Source organism: Pseudopipra pipra, chromosome 15 (genome assembly GCF_036250125.1).
Source record: "Pseudopipra pipra isolate bDixPip1 chromosome 15, bDixPip1.hap1, whole genome shotgun sequence".
NCBI classification, from domain to species: domain Eukaryota; kingdom Metazoa; phylum Chordata; class Aves; order Passeriformes; family Pipridae; genus Pseudopipra; species Pseudopipra pipra.
In genome coordinates this window covers 19,229,276-19,243,341 of record NC_087563.1, presented here as the reverse complement: position 1 = coordinate 19,243,341, position 14,066 = coordinate 19,229,276, and the positions used below count along the sequence as shown (strand labels likewise).

The 14,066-nt window shown below is 55.7% G+C and overlaps 1 long non-coding RNA gene across 1 annotated transcript; it reads right to left on the bottom strand.

The window, feature by feature from the left end:
* Window positions 1-12,141: 12,141 nt before the first annotated feature.
* On the bottom strand, window positions 12,142-13,191 carry LOC135422802 (uncharacterized). Its single transcript, XR_010434600.1, has 3 exons — window positions 12,989-13,191; window positions 12,794-12,888; window positions 12,142-12,322 (listed from the first exon to the last, which is right to left on the bottom strand). It is a non-coding gene; the product is annotated as an uncharacterized LOC135422802 (long non-coding RNA).
* Between the last annotated feature and the right edge of the window lie 875 nt (window positions 13,192-14,066).

The following is a 14,066-nucleotide window of genomic DNA, read 5'->3' as shown; positions in this document are numbered from 1 at the left end:
TCTGGAGGGAAGCCCCTCTGAAGTATTTCCTCTCGTGGCAATTCTGTGGGATGAAGAAGTAAAAAAAGCACGTCAAGAGCTCCTTCTACCCCCTTCCTTCGCAAACACCCTCCCAGTTTGTCCTTGGCAGCTCCATCCCCCCGGCACCCGCACCCGACGCTTCGGCTCCGCTGGCAAAGGGACAGCAAGTGCACAAGCAAGTTCAGTGCTGGGCAGGGGCTCCCTGGGGAACGGCACTTCAGTGCTTTAGTCCGTGGCCTTTCCTGCTGCCCTCCCTCCTGGAGGCAGAGGATGACCCGGCCCTTGTTTCTCCCACGCTCGCAGACCCAGGTCCTGCTCCTTTGGCCCCACTTTTCTTAGCAGACCCGGCATCATTTTCCAGGGTCCCCAGGAAACTTCTGCACTTGACCCATTGCTAAGTGCAGAGCACAGAGCAAGGGAAGGACAAATTCCTTGGCACCCACCCCCTGGAATTTTCCTTCTCTGCAGCACGCTCCCGTTCCCACTGTCTCTGGAGGTGCCCGCACGAGCCCTCCTTCTCCCAGCACCTCAGAGAATGTCCTTTTCACCCAGGTCCCGCTTACCGTCGTCCAACAAAACACGCTGACAACATTTTTCAGGATGCCAGTGGAGAGATATTAGAGCACACTGCACAGGGAAGCTGAGCCTGCCCCTGGATCCCTGCAAGTGTTCCAGGCCAGGCTGGACGGGACTTGGAGCAACCGGGGATGAGAGGGGAAGGTGTCCCTGCCCACGGAAGACAGGGTGGCCTTTGAAGGTCCCCTTCAAACCAAATCGCTCTGGGATTCCCCTCCAAAATCACTACCCAAGAGACACAGCAAGCAAAGCAGAGGGACTGCACTCCCAGCTTTTCTTACCTGCAGGCACACAGCACGTTGGACATAAAAGCCACAGGGTTAGTCCTGCCAGAGGTGTCCGGCACATCCACGGCAACCGAAGGGAAAGAGGGAGCCTGGGAACACAGAGTAAAAGACACTTTAATTAGGACTACACCGAGCACTAGCCAGGTCATTCACACAGCTTCACTGTCCAGTCACACAAAAAACACTCACCGAGGCTTCAGGGAGGATGGTTCCTGACGCTGACCAGGTGAATACCTCCCTGGAAGCCCGCTCCGCTCATGCCAGGCACTAGGGCTCCCCCAGAAGGGCTTTGCCAAGCATCCAAGGGAAATTAAAATTACAGCCTGGGCAGGAAATTAAAATTACAGTCCGGCAGGACCGCTCCTGGCCAAGGCCACCGCTCCCTGCAAGTCAGACCACTCACCACCCGGGGCGAGGATTATCGGGGGCACACCTCCAGCTTTTATTCTCCAGAAACTCCAGTTCTTTCTGGTACCGCTTGCCAGAAAGTCTTCCCCTGCTGGAAGAGGTCACTTTAGTCTTTCGAGGGGCCAGACTGCCAAAGCCCGGCCAGTCCATTCCAACGAGGAAAGGTAGCTTGGTCTTGGACAGGATACTGGGGGGGGAGACACAAAATAAAAGTTTAATTTAAAACTTCCTGGAAGAGAAAGCAATTCAAACATAAGGCAGACAAGACTCGTGCAAAACTGAATAACACTGGACTTCAAAGGAGAATTATTTCCCTCTGCACCTCAGAGAACCCCAATTTTCACCCAGGTCCTGCTTGCCATCGTCCAACAAAACGTGCTGACAAAATTTTTCATGATGACAGTGGAGAGCTATTAAATGCACACTGCACAGGGAAGCTGAGGCTGCCCCTGGATCCCTGCAAGTGTTCCAGGCCAGGCTGGATGGGACTTGCAGCATCCAACCGGGGATGAGAGTGGAAGGTGTCCCTGCCCACGGAAGACAGGGTGGCCTTTGAAGGTCCCCTTCAAACCAAATCGCTCTGGGATTCCCCTCCAAAATCACTACCCAAGAGACACAGCAAGCAAAGCAGAGGGACTGCACTCCCAGCTTTTCTTACCTGCAGGCACACAGCACGTTGGACATAAAAGCCACAGGGTTAGTCCTGCCAGAGGTGTCCGGCACACACGTGGCAACCGAAGGGAAAGAGGGAGCCTGGGAACACGGAGTAAAAGACACTTTAATTAGGAGTACACCGAGCACTGGCCAGGTCATGCACACAGACAGCTTCACCGTCCAGTCACACAAAAATCACTTACCTACCAGGGCCTCAGGTAGGATGGCTCCTGACGCTGACCAGGTGAACACCTCCGTTTGCCCCGGGGGGTCAAGAATAACATCCCTGGGAAGAAGTCACCCCCAACAACAAAAAGGGAAAATTAGTGAAGCACGGCGTCCTCTTCTGACTAGATTGCCACCAGCATTCCATAGCAAATGCCATGACTATTCTGTTACAGACGAGAAAACCCTGTTCTCCCAAACAAACAGCGAGGAGATTTATGGGCACGCCTGAAAATTTCCTGTGAGGAACTTTTTGTAACTAAGGAGCAGGTGCTATCTTGAGTTGAAGGCATCCATTTGACAGACACTTAGTACAGCAAACTCTTCAGCAGAGCAATTAATTGCTGCCTATTTGAACAGCAGGGGAGAGAAAATGACAGTCGAAGGGAAGACAAGAAAAGCAGAACTGCAATCAGCAGACTTTTCTTCCATCTCTCCCGAGAAAGCCTAGTTTGTCTGTTCTAATAATTCTATGCCCTTTTCTACACGAAACTTAGACCAAGGCTGAAAAAACAACTAGAAAACACGGAGAGAAGCTTTTTAGAATTTCACGTGATTTTCCCAAACCGATCCCAGAAAAGCAGAACTCGGTAGAATGTACTCACCTCGAGGCCTTTGGTCTTTTTTTCCATAAGCTTCGTCACCTGATGGAAAAAGCAGAGCAGACTCGGTATTTAAGCTCACAACAGGAAAACTTCCCCTTCGTTTCCTAAAAGAAACTACATTAATTCGCACAGCTGCAGGCGCGTCTCCAGCTGTTAAAGCCTTTCAGCTTTTCAGAGGGTGAGAATGCCCTGCTAGGGAAGGCTGAAAAATGCTCGGAGCCTGCCCAGGTCAAAGAGCCCCTCGATTTTGTCTGTGTTCCAGTCCCTGGCTAAAGAAAGGGCAGAAGAAGCGCAGTTGTTGCTTGCCTTTTCCCTCAGAGGTTTTGCCAGGCGCCGGGCCAGCCCGGGCACTCCGGGGGAAGGCCGGCAGTGCCCAAACCCCGCCGCTTTCCCGGGGGCGTCGCTTGCGAGAGCACCCCCGAGCGCCGGGCCCTGCCTCACAGTCGCCGCCTGGCGGACACGGCCGGGAGCGGCGTTGCAGCCGCGCGCGGCGCTGCAGCCGCGCGCCCCCCCCCCCACCCCTCGGCGAGACCCGCGGCGCCTTTCGCGAGTACGGGCCTTTCCTCCCTAAAACCTGCCCTTGCCTAGGAAAAGCTGAGCAGTTCACAGAGTTACTGTTTCCACCCCAGCTTCCCAAAGGATTTCTCTCTCCCGGCAGCGCAGACAGGGTCCCCGAGGCAGCGCAGACCCTCCCCGCGGGGGTTGTGGTGCGTGTGCAATGCCAGGGCACATCCGAACCCGGCCCTGCGGCGGCACGCAGGTGCAAGTTTCTCCGCAGAGGCGAGAAACTTGCCTGTCGCTTCCCCTGCCTGCAGTCGCCGATGGCCGCGGGAGAGGCAGAAGAGCGGCCGCGCCCAGCTTACCCTGGCGCCGTGGGTCGCTTCCTCGGGGGGGGGGGGGGGGGGGGAAGGCGGCGGCGCAGCTCCGACAGCATCTCCAGGGCACGGCGGGAGCGGGAGCGGAGGGGAGCGGGGGGGGGGGGGGAGCGGGGACGGGAGGGGAGCGGAGGGGAGCGGAGCGGAACGAGGCGGGCGGGCGGAGCGCCGCGCGCGCGGCGCCGAGGGGGGCTGCCGGCGCCGGTGCCTGCCGCCGCCCACGAACCTGCCGCCCGCGCCCGGCGCCGCCGAGCGCCCCGCCCCGTCCCCACAGCGGGAAGCGGCGCGGCGAGACGACGCTGCGGGCGCGGGGCGGGGGTCCGGGTCGCGGCGGAGGTCAGACAACCGCCATCTTTAGTGTGGCCTCGGCTAAGTTCCGGTCCTGGCGGCGCCATCTAGAGTGTGGCGTCGGGGCGAACTTCCGGGCCGGGGCCGCCATCTTTAGTGTGGTCGTTCCGGTCCTGGCGGCGCCATCTTTACTGTGGGCTTGGCGGACTTCCGGGCCGGGGCCGCCATCTTTAGTGTGGTCGTTTCGGTCCTGGCGGCGCCATCTTTACTGTGGGCTTGGCGGACTTCCGCGCCGGGGCTTGGAGGACTTCCGGTCCCTCTCTACTTCCGGTGACCGAGTTTACCCAAATTAGCGTCCCTCCTGGCTAATTTCTGCGCTTTCACCCCAAAAAATCTTCATGTTATTCCCCCCACACACACCCCGGGAGAGACGGGAGACCGCCAGTCCCGCCCTGCCGCCGGAACCGGCCCTTAACTCGAGCAGGGAGCGCTGCACCGGCACGAGAGCCACTGCGCATGCGTCGTCGGTCCCGCGCCTGCCTGCCCTTACTTTCCACGTCATCGCCGGCGTCTTGCCAATGACTGCGCATGCGCCGGCGTCGCCACCTCGGCTCCGCCGCCCGACCGCCCGGCTTCGCTTTCTTACTGCGGCTCCCCCTCCACTTTTTCGGCTCCCTGGGGTTCCCTCACCCACATTTTGGGGTCCCCTTCTCACATTTTTGGGGTGATGACCCCGCAATTTACGGTTCGGGGGGGGGGGGAGGAGAGGAGAGGAAACGGGGTGCCCAAGAAGGGGTTTCTTTTTTTTTTTTTTTTCTCTTTTATTTCATTTTCATTTTATTTCCTTTTTAGGTTTTTTGCCTTTTTTTTTTTAATTTTCTTTTGTTTTTTATATTTCCTTTTTTATTTCGTTTATTTTTTATTCTCTTTATTTTTCATTTGCTCTCCCAGTGCTCCCCAGTAACACCCAGTGCTCCCCAACAACCCTCAGTAACACCCAGTGCTCCCCAGTGCACCCCAGTAACACCCAGTGCTCCCCAACAACCCCCAGTAACACCCAGTGCTCCCAAACAACCCCCAGTAACACCCAGTGCTCCCCAAAAATTGACCCAAAACCGACCCAAATCACCCCAAAAGCTGACCCAAAACTGACTCCAAAAGCTGACCCAAAACTGACCCAAATCACCCCAAACAATGACCCAAAACTGACCCCAAAAACTGACCCAAATCATCCAAAAAACTGACCCCAAACTTTGCATTTATTTGGCATCATTTCCTCTCAAAAACAACATCTCCAATTTAGCCATCATTTTAAAATCATCCCAGGAATCAAAAGGGACTGGAAAACACACAGAAATCATTCCTACACCCACCAAATCTTTAGGAATTGGAACCCGATTCCCTCATCTCCCTCCTGGTTTTTCTTGGCTGGAAAACCTGATGATCCCCGCTGGCTATTTTTAGGCTGCTTTTCTTCCACAGCTCCTTTCTCCCGGCTGAAACCTCCTGGCACATTCAGGGCTTATCTGGAGGGAAGCCCCTCTGAAGTATTTCCTCTCGTGGCAATTCTGTGGGATGAAGAAGTAAAAAAAGCACGTCAAGAGCTCCTTCTACCCCCTTCCTTCGCAAACACCCTCCCAGTTTGTCCTTGGCAGCTCCATCCCCCCGGCACCCGCACCCGACGCTTCGGCTCCGCTGGCAAAGGGACAGCAAGTGCACAAGCAAGTTCAGTGCTGGGCAGGGGCTCCCTGGGGAACGGCACTTCAGTGCTTTAGTCCGTGGCCTTTCCTGCTGCCCTCCCTCCTGGAGGCAGAGGATGACCCGGCCCTTGTTTCTCCCACGCTCGCAGACCCAGGTCCTGCTCCTTTGGCCCCACTTTTCTTAGCAGACCCGGCATCATTTTCCAGGGTCCCCAGGAAACTTCTGCACTTGACCCATTGCTAAGTGCAGAGCACAGAGCAAGGGAAGGACAAATTCCTTGGCACCCACCCCCTGGAATTTTCCTTCTCTGCAGCACGCTCCCGTTCCCACTGTCTCTGGAGGTGCCCGCACGAGCCCTCCTTCTCCCAGCACCTCAGAGAATGTCCTTTTCACCCAGGTCCCGCTTACCGTCGTCCAACAAAACACGCTGACAACATTTTTCAGGATGCCAGTGGAGAGATATTAGAGCACACTGCACAGGGAAGCTGAGCCTGCCCCTGGATCCCTGCAAGTGTTCCAGGCCAGGCTGGACGGGACTTGGAGCAACCGGGGATGAGAGGGGAAGGTGTCCCTGCCCACGGAAGACAGGGTGGCCTTTGAAGGTCCCCTTCAAACCAAATCGCTCTGGGATTCCCCTCCAAAATCACTACCCAAGAGACACAGCAAGCAAAGCAGAGGGACTGCACTCCCAGCTTTTCTTACCTGCAGGCACACAGCACGTTGGACATAAAAGCCACAGGGTTAGTCCTGCCAGAGGTGTCCGGCACATCCACGGCAACCGAAGGGAAAGAGGGAGCCTGGGAACACAGAGTAAAAGACACTTTAATTAGGACTACACCGAGCACTAGCCAGGTCATTCACACAGCTTCACTGTCCAGTCACACAAAAAACACTCACCGAGGCTTCAGGGAGGATGGTTCCTGACGCTGACCAGGTGAATACCTCCCTGGAAGCCCGCTCCGCTCATGCCAGGCACTAGGGCTCCCCCAGAAGGGCTTTGCCAAGCATCCAAGGGAAATTAAAATTACAGCCTGGGCAGGAAATTAAAATTACAGTCCGGCAGGACCGCTCCTGGCCAAGGCCACCGCTCCCTGCAAGTCAGACCACTCACCACCCGGGGCGAGGATTATCGGGGGCACACCTCCAGCTTTTATTCTCCAGAAACTCCAGTTCTTTCTGGTACCGCTTGCCAGAAAGTCTTCCCCTGCTGGAAGAGGTCACTTTAGTCTTTCGAGGGGCCAGACTGCCAAAGCCCGGCCAGTCCATTCCAACGAGGAAAGGTAGCTTGGTCTTGGACAGGATACTGGGGGGGGAGACACAAAATAAAAGTTTAATTTAAAACTTCCTGGAAGAGAAAGCAATTCAAACATAAGGCAGACAAGACTCGTGCAAAACTGAATAACACTGGACTTCAAAGGAGAATTATTTCCCTCTGCACCTCAGAGAACCCCAATTTTCACCCAGGTCCTGCTTGCCATCGTCCAACAAAACGTGCTGACAAAATTTTTCATGATGACAGTGGAGAGCTATTAAATGCACACTGCACAGGGAAGCTGAGGCTGCCCCTGGATCCCTGCAAGTGTTCCAGGCCAGGCTGGATGGGACTTGCAGCATCCAACCGGGGATGAGAGTGGAAGGTGTCCCTGCCCACGGAAGACAGGGTGGCCTTTGAAGGTCCCCTTCAAACCAAATCGCTCTGGGATTCCCCTCCAAAATCACTACCCAAGAGACACAGCAAGCAAAGCAGAGGGACTGCACTCCCAGCTTTTCTTACCTGCAGGCACACAGCACGTTGGACATAAAAGCCACAGGGTTAGTCCTGCCAGAGGTGTCCGGCACATCCACGGCAACCGAAGGGAAAGAGGGAGCCTGGGAACACAGAGTAAAAGACACTTTAATTAGGACTACACCGAGCACTAGCCAGGTCATTCACACAGCTTCACTGTCCAGTCACACAAAAAACACTCACCGAGGCTTCAGGGAGGATGGTTCCTGACGCTGACCAGGTGAACACCTCCGTTTGCCCCGGGGGGTCAAGAATAACATCCCTGGGAAGAAGTCACCCCCAACAACAAAAAGGGAAAATTAGTGAAGCACGGCGTCCTCTTCTGACTAGATTGCCACCAGCATTCCATAGCAAATGCCATGACTATTCTGTTACAGACGAGAAAACCCTGTTCTCCCAAACAAACAGCGAGGAGATTTATGGGCACGCCTGAAAATTTCCTGTGAGGAACTTTTTGTAACTAAGGAGCAGGTGCTATCTTGAGTTGAAGGCATCCATTTGACAGACACTTAGTACAGCAAACTCTTCAGCAGAGCAATTAATTGCTGCCTATTTGAACAGCAGGGGAGAGAAAATGACAGTCGAAGGGAAGACAAGAAAAGCAGAACTGCAATCAGCAGACTTTTCTTCCATCTCTCCCGAGAAAGCCTAGTTTGTCTGTTCTAATAATTCTATGCCCTTTTCTACACGAAACTTAGACCAAGGCTGAAAAAACAACTAGAAAACACGGAGAGAAGCTTTTTAGAATTTCACGTGATTTTCCCAAACCGATCCCAGAAAAGCAGAACTCGGTAGAATGTACTCACCTCGAGGCCTTTGGTCTTTTTTTCCATAAGCTTCGTCACCTGATGGAAAAAGCAGAGCAGACTCGGTATTTAAGCTCACAACAGGAAAACTTCCCCTTCGTTTCCTAAAAGAAACTACATTAATTCGCACAGCTGCAGGCGCGTCTCCAGCTGTTAAAGCCTTTCAGCTTTTCAGAGGGTGAGAATGCCCTGCTAGGGAAGGCTGAAAAATGCTCGGAGCCTGCCCAGGTCAAAGAGCCCCTCGATTTTGTCTGTGTTCCAGTCCCTGGCTAAAGAAAGGGCAGAAGAAGCGCAGTTGTTGCTTGCCTTTTCCCTCAGAGGTTTTGCCAGGCGCCGGGCCAGCCCGGGCACTCCGGGGGAAGGCCGGCAGTGCCCAAACCCCGCCGCTTTCCCGGGGGCGTCGCTTGCGAGAGCGCCCCCGAGCGCCGGGCCCTGCCTCACAGTCGCCGCCTGGCGGACACGGCCGGGAGCGGCGTTGCAGCCGCGCGCGGCGCTGCAGCCGCGCGCCCCCCCCCCCCACCCCTCGGCGAGACCCGCGGCGCCTTTCGCGAGTACGGGCCTTTCCTCCCTAAAACCTGCCCTTGCCTAGGAAAAGCTGAGCAGTTCACAGAGTTACTGTTTCCACCCCAGCTTCCCAAAGGATTTCTCTCTCCCGGCAGCGCAGACAGGGTCCCCGAGGCAGCGCAGACCCTCCCCGCGGGGGTTGTGGTGCGTGTGCAATGCCAGGGCACATCCGAACCCGGCCCTGCGGCGGCACGCAGGTGCAAGTTTCTCCGCAGAGGCGAGAAACTTGCCTGTCGCTTCCCCTGCCTGCAGTCGCCGATGGCCGCGGGAGAGGCAGAAGAGCGGCCGCGCCCAGCTTACCCTGGCGCCGTGGGTCGCTTCCTGGGGGGGGGGGGGGGGGGGGGAAGGCGGCGGCGCAGCTCCGACAGCATCTCCAGGGCACGGCGGGAGCGGGAGCGGAGGGGAGCGGGGGGGGGGGGGGAGCGGGGACGGGAGGGGAGCGGAGGGGAGCGGAGCGGAACGAGGCGGGCGGGCGGAGCGCCGCGCGCGCGGCGCCGAGGGGGGCTGCCGGCGCCGGTGCCTGCCGCCGCCCACGAACCTGCCGCCCGCGCCCGGCGCCGCCGAGCGCCCCGCCCCGTCCCCACAGCGGGAAGCGGCGCGGCGAGACGACGCTGCGGGCGCGGGGCGGGGGTCCGGGTCGCGGCGGAGGTCAGACAACCGCCATCTTTAGTGTGGCCTCGGCTAAGTTCCGGTCCTGGCGGCGCCATCTAGAGTGTGGCGTCGGGGCGAACTTCCGGGCCGGGGCCGCCATCTTTAGTGTGGTCGTTCCGGTCCTGGCGGCGCCATCTTTACTGTGGGCTTGGCGGACTTCCGCGCCGGGGCTTGGAGGACTTCCAGTCCCTCTCTACTTCCGGTGACCGAGTTTACCCAAATTAGCGTCCCTCCTGGCTAATTTCTGCGCTTTCACCCCAAAAAATCTTCATGTTATTCCCCCCACACACACCCCGGGAGAGACGGGAGACCGCCAGTCCCGCCCTGCCGCCGGAACCGGCCCTTAACTCGAGCAGGGAGCGCTGCACCGGCACGAGAGCCACTGCGCATGCGTCGTCGGTCCCGCGCCTGCCTGCCCTTACTTTCCACGTCATCGCCGGCGTCTTGCCAATGACTGCGCATGCGCCGGCGTCGCCACCTCGGCTCCGCCGCCCGACCGCCCGGCTTCGCTTTCTTACTGCGGCTCCCCCTCCACTTTTTCGGCTCCCTGGGGTTCCCTCACCCACATTTTGGGGTCCCCTTCTCACATTTTTGGGGTGATGACCCCGCAATTTACGGTTCGGGGGGGGGGGGAGGAGAGGAGAGGAAACGGGGTGCCCAAGAAGGGGTTTCTTTTTTTTTTTTTTTCTCTTTTATTTCATTTTCATTTTATTTCCTTTTTAGGTTTTTTGCCTTTTTTTTTTTAATTTTCTTTTGTTTTTTATATTTCCTTTTTTATTTCGTTTATTTTTTATTCTCTTTATTTTTCATTTGCTCTCCCAGTGCTCCCCAGTAACACCCAGTGCTCCCCAACAACCCTCAGTAACACCCAGTGCTCCCCAGTGCACCCCAGTAACACCCAGTGCTCCCCAACAACCCCCAGTAACACCCAGTGCTCCCAAACAACCCCCAGTAACACCCAGTGCTCCCCAAAAATTGACCCAAAACCGACCCAAATCACCCCAAAAGCTGACCCAAAACTGACTCCAAAAGCTGACCCAAAACTGACCCAAATCACCCCAAACAATGACCCAAAACTGACCCCAAAAACTGACCCAAATCATCCAAAAAACTGACCCCAAACTTTGCATTTATTTGGCATCATTTCCTCTCAAAAACAACATCTCCAATTTAGCCATCATTTTAAAATCATCCCAGGAATCAAAAGGGACTGGAAAACACACAGAAATCATTCCTACACCCACCAAATCTTTAGGAATTGGAACCCGATTCCCTCATCTCCCTCCTGGTTTTTCTTGGCTGGAAAACCTGATGATCCCCGCTGGCTATTTTTAGGCTGCTTTTCTTCCACAGCTCCTTTCTCCCGGCTGAAACCTCCTGGCACATTCAGGGCTTATCTGGAGGGAAGCCCCTCTGAAGTATTTCCTCTCGTGGCAATTCTGTGGGATGAAGAAGTAAAAAAAGCACGTCAAGAGCTCCTTCTACCCCCTTCCTTCGCAAACACCCTCCCAGTTTGTCCTTGGCAGCTCCATCCCCCCGGCACCCGCACCCGACGCTTCGGCTCCGCTGGCAAAGGGACAGCAAGTGCACAAGCAAGTTCAGTGCTGGGCAGGGGCTCCCTGGGGAACGGCACTTCAGTGCTTTAGTCCGTGGCCTTTCCTGCTGCCCTCCCTCCTGGAGGCAGAGGATGACCCGGCCCTTGTTTCTCCCACGCTCGCAGACCCAGGTCCTGCTCCTTTGGCCCCACTTTTCTTAGCAGACCCGGCATCATTTTCCAGGGTCCCCAGGAAACTTCTGCACTTGACCCATTGCTAAGTGCAGAGCACAGAGCAAGGGAAGGACAAATTCCTTGGCACCCACCCCCTGGAATTTTCCTTCTCTGCAGCACGCTCCCGTTCCCACTGTCTCTGGAGGTGCCCGCACGAGCCCTCCTTCTCCCAGCACCTCAGAGAATGTCCTTTTCACCCAGGTCCCGCTTACCGTCGTCCAACAAAACACGCTGACAACATTTTTCAGGATGCCAGTGGAGAGATATTAGAGCACACTGCACAGGGAAGCTGAGCCTGCCCCTGGATCCCTGCAAGTGTTCCAGGCCAGGCTGGACGGGACTTGGAGCAACCGGGGATGAGAGGGGAAGGTGTCCCTGCCCACGGAAGACAGGGTGGCCTTTGAAGGTCCCCTTCAAACCAAATCGCTCTGGGATTCCCCTCCAAAATCACTACCCAAGAGACACAGCAAGCAAAGCAGAGGGACTGCACTCCCAGCTTTTCTTACCTGCAGGCACACAGCACGTTGGACATAAAAGCCACAGGGTTAGTCCTGCCAGAGGTGTCCGGCACATCCACGGCAACCGAAGGGAAAGAGGGAGCCTGGGAACACAGAGTAAAAGACACTTTAATTAGGACTACACCGAGCACTAGCCAGGTCATTCACACAGCTTCACTGTCCAGTCACACAAAAAACACTCACCGAGGCTTCAGGGAGGATGGTTCCTGACGCTGACCAGGTGAATACCTCCCTGGAAGCCCGCTCCGCTCATGCCAGGCACTAGGGCTCCCCCAGAAGGGCTTTGCCAAGCATCCAAGGGAAATTAAAATTACAGCCTGGGCAGGAAATTAAAATTACAGTCCGGCAGGACCGCTCCTGGCCAAGGCCACCGCTCCCTGCAAGTCAGACCACTCACCACCCGGGGCGAGGATTATCGGGGGCACACCTCCAGCTTTTATTCTCCAGAAACTCCAGTTCTTTCTGGTACCGCTTGCCAGAAAGTCTTCCCCTGCTGGAAGAGGTCACTTTAGTCTTTCGAGGGGCCAGACTGCCAAAGCCCGGCCAGTCCATTCCAACGAGGAAAGGTAGCTTGGTCTTGGACAGGATACTGGGGGGGGAGACACAAAATAAAAGTTTAATTTAAAACTTCCTGGAAGAGAAAGCAATTCAAACATAAGGCAGACAAGACTCGTGCAAAACTGAATAACACTGGACTTCAAAGGAGAATTATTTCCCTCTGCACCTCAGAGAACCCCAATTTTCACCCAGGTCCTGCTTGCCATCGTCCAACAAAACGTGCTGACAAAATTTTTCATGATGACAGTGGAGAGCTATTAAATGCACACTGCACAGGGAAGCTGAGGCTGCCCCTGGATCCCTGCAAGTGTTCCAGGCCAGGCTGGATGGGACTTGCAGCATCCAACCGGGGATGAGAGTGGAAGGTGTCCCTGCCCACGGAAGACAGGGTGGCCTTTGAAGGTCCCCTTCAAACCAAATCGCTCTGGGATTCCCCTCCAAAATCACTACCCAAGAGACACAGCAAGCAAAGCAGAGGGACTGCACTCCCAGCTTTTCTTACCTGCAGGCACACAGCACGTTGGACATAAAAGCCACAGGGTTAGTCCTGCCAGAGGTGTCCGGCACATCCACGGCAACCGAAGGGAAAGAGGGAGCCTGGGAACACAGAGTAAAAGACACTTTAATTAGGACTACACCGAGCACTAGCCAGGTCATTCACACAGCTTCACTGTCCAGTCACACAAAAAACACTCACCGAGGCTTCAGGGAGGATGGTTCCTGACGCTGACCAGGTGAATACCTCCCTGGAAGCCCGCTCCGCTCATGCCAGGCACTAGGGCTCCCCCAGAAGGGCTTTGCCAAGCATCCAAGGGAAATTAAAATTACAGCCTGGGCAGGAAATTAAAATTACAGTCCGGCAGGACCGCTCCTGGCCAAGGCCACCGCTCCCTGCAAGTCAGACCACTCACCACCCGGGGCGAGGATTATCGGGGGCACACCTCCAGCTTTTATTCTCCAGAAACTCCAGTTCTTTCTGGTACCGCTTGCCAGAAAGTCTTCCCCTGCTGGAAGAGGTCACTTTAGTCTTTCGAGGGGCCAGACTGCCAAAGCCCGGCCAGTCCATTCCAACGAGGAAAGGTAGCTTGGTCTTGGACAGGATACTGGGGGGGGAGACACAAAATAAAAGTTTAATTTAAAACTTCCTGGAAGAGAAAGCAATTCAAACATAAGGCAGACAAGACTCGTGCAAAACTGAATAACACTGGACTTCAAAGGAGAATTATTTCCCTCTGCACCTCAGAGAACCCCAATTTTCACCCAGGTCCTGCTTGCCATCGTCCAACAAAACGTGCTGACAAAATTTTTCATGATGACAGTGGAGAGCTATTAAATGCACACTGCACAGGGAAGCTGAGGCTGCCCCTGGATCCCTGCAAGTGTTCCAGGCCAGGCTGGATGGGACTTGCAGCATCCAACCGGGGATGAGAGTGGAAGGTGTCCCTGCCCACGGAAGACAGGGTGGCCTTTGAAGGTCCCCTTCAAACCAAATCGCTCTGGGATTCCCCTCCAAAATCACTACCCAAGAGACACAGCAAGCAAAGCAGAGGGACTGCACTCCCAGCTTTTCTTACCTGCAGGCACACAGCACGTTGGACATAAAAGCCACAGGGTTAGTCCTGCCAGAGGTGTCCGGCACACACGTGGCAACCGAAGGGAAAGAGGGAGCCTGGGAACACGGAGTAAAAGACACTTTAATTAGGAGTACACCGAGCACTGGCCAGGTCATGCACACAGACAGCTTCACCGTCCAGTCACACAAAAATCACTTACCT